The sequence below is a fragment of the Pongo pygmaeus genome, chromosome 6 (genome assembly GCF_028885625.2).
Source record: "Pongo pygmaeus isolate AG05252 chromosome 6, NHGRI_mPonPyg2-v2.0_pri, whole genome shotgun sequence".
Classification (NCBI taxonomy): domain Eukaryota; kingdom Metazoa; phylum Chordata; class Mammalia; order Primates; family Hominidae; genus Pongo; species Pongo pygmaeus.
In genome coordinates, this window is record NC_072379.2 from 37,907,549 (window position 1) to 37,917,389 (window position 9,841).

Consider the following 9,841-nt stretch of genomic DNA (forward strand, 5'->3'; position numbering starts at 1 on the left):
GGTCTGACTTTTACCAAATCTGTCTGACATTTGGTTCACATAACTGACTTCTGCCAAAACTATCTGTTTTTTTTCTTGTAGATTGTATCCTTGTTGTGAAGCAATGACTGCCTTAACTTTAGTAGACGGAGATCTGTTGTGAAACTTAAAATACATTGCATTTTCAATTTCACAACAACAATCTCTGCTCTGATATCTTTCACTGGCTTTGCCACTTACTCTCTGTGAGACCTTGGGTAACCTACTTAACCTCCCTGGTCTTGGTCACCTATAAAAGAGGACAAATAACAGTGAGTAACATAAAGGGTTGTTGTGAGTTCAGTGCATAAACATATAAAATGTACCTAGGATAAAGCTTGGAATATTACTATAATATTGTAAGTATTCAATAAAAAACAGCCATAATAATTATTATTACTCTCATATAATTATTATTAACTTTCTTAGATGCGAGTTAAGCTCCCTAAAGTTCCATTTTGGCTCATCTCTTTTACCAAGTGCATCTGTGCTCTTCACAGTGCTTAGAACATTTTGAATAAGATATTTTACATAGTATTAAAACTTCATCTGAGGCCCTAAAACAGAGAATAAAAGGTGCTAATTTCTCAAAAATTCTAGGGAGATTCCAAACCAACTATACAGAGCATACTAAGTTTCTCCACTATCCCAGAACCAAACTTCAGTGATGAGAATTCAGGGCTGAATTCTGCTACCAGCAGTAACAAAGTCACAGCTGTTTGACTAACCTGCCCATCCATAATAACAAGAAAGCTGAAACAACTGCAGGAATAGTTGTTTAAAAGCATCAGAAGAAACTAACACAGATATACATCAAAGGACCAAAGTCCCAGAAAAGAGAGAAAGACATGAGGTAAATATTAGATTAACACCAGGTTTTTTTCTCTGAGGACACTTGTAGACTTTCAGATCAGGATAGAATCTGAACAGAAAAACATGAATGACAGCATGTGGCAGTCTCTCTGGCCCACACACACTTAAATTGATGTTGAATGTTACCATAACATCCAGGACTTAAGGGCTTGGGATCAAAATGAAATGGAAATTTCGTGGAGACAAGCTCTCAACATTTTGCACACAATTCCCCTCAATACTGATTCCTAAATTGCACACACAACAGGGCAAGAATCTGCAAAATCAAGCATCAAGTGGCTTCAACAGAGTAAAAAGCTAAGCAGATATTTCAGAACTTTGGTGATTCTGGGAAGATAAAAAATACAGTTCTGGGCTTGCCAAAAAGGAGAGGCCCTGAGTCATAACTCAGGCTTTTTCATGGGCCTCTGGAAAGGATATACTATAGCAGTAAAGGTGAACTGAAGTAAATATCTGATTATACTCTATATGACTAAAAGTATAAATTAAATTCTTTTCTATAGAGCAAAGAAATTTAATTCAGAATTTCTACAAATCATCCTGTACTATATTGAGATTTACCAAGCATGCCAGGAAGTAAGAACAAATAACTAAAACCCAAGAGAATATAAGACATCAGAAGCAGACCAATAGGTGATCTATATATCGGAGTCTATGAATACTTAAATTACTATTATAAATTCAATTAAAGAGATGAAAAAATGAAAATTTCACCAGAGAATTAAAATATATAAAATAATAAAACAAATTCTAGATATTAAAAATAATATAAGTGATAGTAAGGATTTAAGGACAAAAGTTTCAATATAGATAGGTGAATACACATTAGATACAGCAGGAAAGAAGATTCATGAACTGAAGATGATTAAGCTTAAAATATTCATATTGAACCAAAGAAAGACAAAGAGAAAAATAACAAAAAGAGAAGACACATATGAAGCACAGAGAAAAGGTCTAATATATGTGTAATTAGCATCTGAAATCAGAGAGTAAAGATAATAGGGAAGGAGCAACATTTGAAGAGATGTTTAGCAAAGGATTTTCTAAAAATGATAAAAAATAATAAACAGATTGTTCTACAAACCTCACACAAGAGAAATGAAAAAATTTCTGACACCATCACATACCATATGCAAACTACTAAAAAATAGAGACAAAGATAAAATTTTCAAAGTAACCATTGAACAATATGTACACCTTCAAAAAGGCAACAATAAAACTGACAAGCTAACATTTCAAAAGATGTGATGGAAAAAATGAGGCAATATAATGACATTTATTTTTAATGAGGAAAGGATAGCTGACCATGTAGAAATTTTCATCCAGTGAAAATATCCTCCAAAAATGAAGGGAAAAAAAGAGATGTTTTCAGGCAATCACTAAAAAATTCATTATGAGAAAAACGACACTAAAGAAATTACCAAAGGAAGCTCTTGCAGAAAAATGACCCAGGATTATTTTCCCAGGAAATGTAAAATAGAATAAGCAGTAGTAGTAAAACAGGTGAATATGTGAGTAAATGTACATAAAGCTTGGCTGTTTAAAACAGTATTAATATTATCTGGTGGATTTAAGATATGTAAAATTAAAATATTTTACTGAAGCAATATGAGAGAAAAGGAGTCTCAATGCAGTTAAAATGTTTTAAAATCCTTGTATGATTCACAGAGCAGTAAAAACATTGATTTAAGGTAGAATACAATGGAACACTTTCCAATAGAAATATCATGTAAATCACACATATGAAGTCAAAATTTTAATAGCTACATTAACATTTTTTTAGAGAAACAGAAGAAATTAATTTTAATAACATTTTATTTCATTCTCTATCTCAAATGTTATTTTAATAGATACAAAAATTAATATTGGATAGTATGTATTATTTTGTCAGTGTGAAATACTTGAAATCCAGTGTGTATTTTACATCTGCAGCACAATTCAATGCAGCACATTTCAAGTGCTCCAAAATGACATGTAGCCAGTGGCTGCCAGGTTGCACAATAGCACTCAACTATATCAGGGATGCAAATAGTAATTGTGAAGGTAAGTACTAATAAAAATAAGAATTAATAATAATGATTAACAGGCTAACAGATTGAAAAACTGTGAAAGAATAAAATATATTTGCTTCATACAAACATGCAAGAAAAGGATTGATCAAATAAAAGATGACAAATAGAAAGCATGGCAAGATTGGTGATTTAGACTTAACTGTACTTAGATTTATATTAAGTCAAATAATATAAATAGACTAAAAACTCTAATCAAAAGACAAATAATGTCAGTTTGATGAAATATACAACCAAACTTCAAGCTGCCTACAAGAGAAACAAATAAATTATAGAGAGATAGGAAGTTTTAAAGTATACTGGAAAAACATATATGATGCAAACACTAACCAATGAAAGCTAGTGCTTCAAGAATATAAAAAGTATAAGGCAAGAATCATTACTCAAGATTGAAACATATTTTAAAATGATAAATAGGTCAATTCAACAAGAAATATAGCATTTCTAAATTTGTTACTTCTTCGAATTTAGCAGGAGTTGAAGGAGGCATGTGGTCTGGACAACATGGTGTAGACTTGGCTTTCCCTGCTTCTCCCCTCTAGATCTAACTATAAATCCTGGAAATAGTGCAAGATGCAACAAAAGGCATATTCTGAAAGATGGGAGGACAAAGGTGAGTTTGTTAGGGAATGAGGACTGAAAGAACAAGACCTCAACTTGTGGTGGGGTGTCCAGTCTTGGAGACAACTTTGGTCTCACAGGCCTGAAACTCCCCTTGCCCTCAGGAGACACCAGGCAGCCAGACAGTATTGGAAAGGGCAAGCACTTTCCCTCTATAACAAGCACTCTGGTAAGCAATTTCTATCCCCACAAGGCATGAAAATCTCTTCTGTCACTTGAGAGACACTGGGTGGTCAGAAAGCACAGGCAAATGGGACCCTGCCTCCACTAGCCACCTGGCTTGGGAAGACTTGTTGTCCCTACAGGGTGGAGAATCACTTCCCCCACCTAGAGAGACCATATGGCCTGTCCTGAGAAAGAACTTTCTGCCCCCTTAGGATGCCAGCAAGTTCCAACAGGAGCCCCAGGCACACCATATAAACCAAGTAGAACAAAATACTACTACAAAGGCTCATCTAAGATTTATTTGCATGCTAAATCTAAACAGAAAGCATACCTGCTGAAACAGGAAATTTAAACAGGATCCAGAATCTCATAATAGATATAACAGGCATGTGCAGAATACAATTGAAAATCACCTATCTTACCAAGAACCAAGAAAATCACAACCTGAGAAACACAATCAACTGAAGCCAACACTGAAATGATACAGATGTTGGAAATATCTGATGAGGACTTTAAAGCAGCTATCATAAAATTGAATTAATAAGCAATTATAAATTCTCTTGAAACAAATGAAATGCTAGCAAATCTCAGCAGAAAAATAGAAGTTACTCAAAAAAGACCAAATCAAATTTACCCAGGTATGAATAAAATAATAAAAATTTTAAAACTTGCCAGATGGGCTTCCTAGTAGAACAGAGATGACAGAGAATAGAATCCATGAACTTGAGGACTAATAACTAAAATTTACCCAGTCTGAATAACAGATAGCAAACAAAACCCCCTGCCCCACTGCCCCCCAAAACATTGATCAGAGCCTTAGGGATATAGAAAAGTAAAATATTCAACATTTCTACTTGAAGAAATAATGGATAAAAACTTCTTAAAGTTAGCAAAATATATAAACCTCACAAATTTAAATATCTAAATGAATCCCAAATAGAATAAATCCAAAGAAATCTATATCAAGAAACATCATAATTAATCTTCTGAAAATTAATGACGAAGAAAAGGCTTGAAAGTAGCTGGAGAAACTATGTTATCTACAAGAGAACCCCAATTCAAATGGCAGTGAATTCTTCATCCAAAACCTTGGAAACCAAAAGAAAATGACACAAAATTTTCAAATGACATTTCAGAAAAAAAAAACTGAACCACAGATTCTATAACTGGTGAAATTATCCTTAAGGTAAGAAGATGAAATAGAGACAGTCTCGGACATAAGAAAACTAAAAGGATATGTAGGATATGTCACTAGTAGACCTACTCTTAAAGCCTGGCTAAAGGAAGGTCTTAAAACAGAAAGGAAATAATAAAGGAAAAAGATCTTAGAGATCAGAAAGGAAGAAAAAACTGGACATGGAATATAGATACATAATAGTATATTATGCTTTTCTTTATGAATTCTATAAACCATATTTGATTAGTGAAATAAAAATTATTACATCATCTTGTACTCCAGATAATGATATTTAAAAATGAGGACGGTAAAGAGACCTAAGTGGAAATAAACTTTCACAGGACTCACCATTGATACCAATAGACTATGACAAGTCACATGTTAGGTATACTGTGAAACCTACAACAACATTAAACTGTACAAAGATTTGTACTACAAAACACTGTAAATAAAGACAGAATTATTAAAACTGTTCAAGTAATCCACTTGAAACAGAAGAACAAAACGGAAATCAAACAAACAGAAAACAATAAAATGGCAAATTTAATCCGTTAGAAATCAAAGTGTTACTGATTTTAAAATGGGTTCTTTTTCTATTCAGTGCTGAGAAGACAATGCATGAAACCAAAAGTGAGCATCAAGCAGTGCAGGCTTTATTCAATGGCCACAGACTTGAGAAGTGGGAGCTTGGCTCACAAATTAACTTCTCAAATAATGAGAGACAGAAAGCCACAGATATGGGGCATCTTTAATGAAGGGTTTGGGCATTAAAAACAAGGGGAGGAATATTCTTGTCTTTTCTGGCAATGGGTGAATTCCTCAGAACCGGAGTTGTGGTCTTCCTTTTTGTCCTTTCATAATTTCTTCTGGTCATTGTCATGGTGATTATAAACTGTCATGGCACTAGTGGGAGTGTCATTTAGTATGGAAAATACATTATAATGAAGTTAGAGGTTGTTCAAAGGCCAAGTGAGCTGGATCTTGAATCCCATCAGTCTTAACTGGTTTGGTCACCGGGAGGAACTTCTGACCTCAGACATCCTGTCTCCTAAAGCTAAGCAGAGTCAAGATCAGGTAGAAATTCAGCTAGGTCACAGAGGCATTACAATGGGTAACAAGATTTTCAGAGTGTATAAACAAACAGAATTCAATGATATGCCATTTATAAGAAATTCACCTTAAATTCAATAACATAAGTAGCTTGAAAGTAAAATAAAAGACAAAAATAGATTACGCAAATGTTAATCTAATAGAAACCAGTTGCCTTAATTGAACATTTTGACTTTGAAACCCCTCTGTTGCATTTATAATTGAAATATGTTCTAACAGGTTGATACAATAAAGATTGTAGTAGTTGTATTTATCTGTTTAAACATTCAAATGTTTCTTCCTTTTTTGGTTCTATTTAAGGGGAGACAAAAATTATATATCTACTAACTTAGTCATATTTGTTAAGTATCAAAAATTATGTCAAGGGCAGTCCTAGAAAACCTGTTGGTAGTTTATCAGGGCTCCACAGACTTGTTTATAATTAACAATGTTATGAATGTTATGTACCATAGGAAGACAGGAATGGATATTATTATTAACTTTTGTAGAGAAATAGAAAAAAAGGTCCTGGAAAATATATTTGTCTCCAATTACATAATTTCTGAGGCTTAAAACTTTTCCTGCTTACTACTAAAACTAAGATAAACTTGGAAAAAAAAGATGAAAAAAATTATAAAAGAGTAGACAAATTTATAATTTCATGTTTAAGTAACATTCTCAGTAAATGACAGAGCAACATAAGTAAATCAGAAAGAATATAAAATATTAGAACAATATAATTAATAAATTAATATAATTAGCACACACAAAACCTTTTATTTTATTTTTATTTTTTTTTTAGAGAGAGTCTCACTCTGTCAGCCAGGTTAGGATACAGTGGTGTGAACATGGCTCACTGCAGCCTTGACCTCCTGGGCTCAAGCAATCCTCTTACCTCAGCCTTCCCAGTAGATGGTGGGGACACAGGCACGTGCCACCATGGCTGATTAATTTTGGTATTTTTGTAGAGATGCAGTCTAGCCATGTTCCCCAGGCTGGTCTCAAACTCCTAGGCTCAAGCAATCTTCCTGCCTGAATTTGGGAGAAATTGTTGGGATTACAAATGTGAGCCACCGCACCCAGCCCACACGCATACAAAACTTGAACACAGATCAAGAGAAGACAATTTTTTTCCATGTGAATGTGTACTAAAATTGATTAAATGCTAAGCTATAACAGAAGTCTTAAAAAAAGATATGTTAATCTGATCATATGGAAATTAACTTAAAATATTGTCAAACCAAATAACACTAGAAATGTTTAAAACGATTAAGATGAGAATGATTCACAAAATAATAACTTAAAGAAATCTCAAATCTTTGGAAATTAAGCAATAAACCATTAAATATTCCATAGTTCAAAAAAGAAATCAAAATAAAAGAATTTGTTTTAATTTCAATGAAAATTTAGAATTTGGCATGTCAAAAATTAAGGAATGGATCTCAAGCCCTGCTTTTAAAAAGCTAATAGACTTCAGTGAATACATTATTTTAAAAAAAGAAAGAATAAAAATCAAAAATTTAAGTTCAACAAATGAATTTATATGATCATCTGATTTATGAAAATGTGACACTGTAATGTCAGGAGGGATACTCCATGAGCAGTGCTGGGTCAGCCAGATATTCCTGAAGAACAAAATGAATCTTTCACATCTACTTCACCATTCACATATGCCATAGTTTTCACGTCACACACACACACACACACACACACACACACACACACACACACAGAAAAACAACTCTGATGTACCACTAAGTAAACGTGAAAATTAAAACAATACAGGTTCTGGATGGTGTCATAGGAAAATGTGTACATTGTCTTGTAGTTGGCAAGGTTTTCTTAAATTGCACACAAAAAGCACCAATCATAAAGCAAAATATTGATACACTGGAATTTGCTAAATCATTAATTACTCTTCATCAGAAGATACTGTAAGACAGTGAATATGCAAGCCACAAAGTAGAAAAAAAAATTGGAAATGCATGCATCTTACAAAGGATTTATATCCTTTATAAAACAAAATTTCTACAATTCGACAAGGAAAACAAAGGCCTGCCAAAAAATATGGGAGGAAAACATTGTCATTTAACAAGATATCAGATGGCTGATTTAACCATATTACTGTGGATGAGGTATGGTGAAGCCAGAGGAAGATCAAAAGAGAAGCTTGAAAGAGTTTTACAGTTTTGTTCTACTCACAGTTCCCTGGGGAGAACACAGCATGCCATGCCACAGGGGGCCACTCATGGGAGCACCAGCATCAGAGTTGAGCCGGAGGGATAAAGGGCAGCAGTAGGTGAAAACCCTTTTTTGTGGTTTCTGCAGGAATGAAAGGGTTAGGCAGGGCAAACAGGCTTAGGCTTGATGACTTGAAATAATTTCAGTAGTCTTGTTCCTGGTTGTCTGGTACCTGGCTCTGAGGTACATATGGCGACTGAATAGTGGCCAAGGGTCTGAGAGACAAACAAGGAGGTAATTGAAGATCAGACTTAATTGAGCTCACAAGAAAAGGGCCTGACTCGTCCCTAGCCGGGGCCTCTAAACTATGTCAACATAGTGCAAGACAGATCTCCATGTGGCCTTAGACTAACCCAGTTCTCTCTCATTTCTTGTCTATAGTTGTCAAGAATAACTGTAGAATGTGCTAACAATGCAACATTCTGAGATAAAGAGGGGCTCTCCAGAGCAGCCCAAGTTCTGTTCCAATCATCTCTCCTAAAATTGGAAGTCCTACAACACTTTAGACTGCCGATGTTTGTCAAACAGGAGAACTGTTTCCAAGGTTCCTGAGCTACAGCGCAAGTGTGGCATGCGCAAACAAGACTATGTCCAGGCAGCTTTCCTGAGCCTCTGGGATCAGGCTGTCATGAATCTTAGGCCTCTTTTGTCTCTTTCTAGTTGTCTATAGGTAATGAATCTACTGCATGTAACCTGTGTTTGTAAGTGTCCTGAACTTGTGCAAGGAGTAGAAATTGCAGCCCCTGATGCTTTGGAATGAAATGATAACCATTGCGTGGCGAACCTGCTTTGCAGGCATAATAATAATAAAAAACACTATATTACTATGGCCAATAAGCATTTGAAATGGTGCTCAACATTATTGTCAGAAAAATGTTATTTAAACCACAATGTGATAATATTACCTACCCACCATAAGAACTAACATTTATAAAAACTGGCAATCTCAACTGTAGAGACAATGTGGGACAATGAAATTTTCGGATACTCTTAGTAGGAACATAAATTAGCACATTCTGTATGCTAAATTTTATGGCTATCTACTTAACACTAAAATTATGCATGCCTTGTAACACAACTCTTCTGCCCAATGTAAATGCATTTGTATGTGCATCAAAACTTATACAAAATATTAATAAAAGCACCATTTCCAATAGTAAAACTAGGGAAACTGCTCAAATGCCCATCAGCAGTTGAACAGGTGAATAAATCCTTGCATATTTACATGATGGAATGTCATACAGTAAATAAAAAGATTACTGCTATATGCAACATGACAAATTTCACAGACATAATGTTAAGAAAACGTATTTTTTAAAAAAGAAAAGAAAATCCAGACATGAAAGAGTACTTATCACATAATTCCATTCATCATAAATTTAAAAAAATCCTAATGTATAGTGATGGACATGAAGATATTCATTATCTTTAGAGGTGTAATGAGTAGAAAAGGTCACAGTAGAGTCTCGGGGCTGACAACGTTGGTTCTGCGTTTTGAGCTGGATGATACCCATGAGTATGTTCACTTTGTAAAGAAAAATGATGAAGAGTATAATCAAGATTTGCTCACTTGATCATTGTGTGTTTT

At 34.3% G+C, this 9,841-nt stretch overlaps 1 long non-coding RNA gene across 1 annotated transcript; it reads right to left on the reverse strand.

The window, feature by feature from the left end:
* Positions 1-5,651: 5,651 nt before the first annotated feature.
* On the reverse strand, positions 5,652-8,658 carry LOC129040679 (uncharacterized). Its single transcript, XR_008503707.2, has 3 exons — positions 8,215-8,658; positions 6,908-7,044; positions 5,652-5,977 (listed from the first exon to the last, which is right to left on the reverse strand). It is a non-coding gene; the product is annotated as an uncharacterized LOC129040679 (long non-coding RNA).
* Between the last annotated feature and the right edge of the window lie 1,183 nt (positions 8,659-9,841).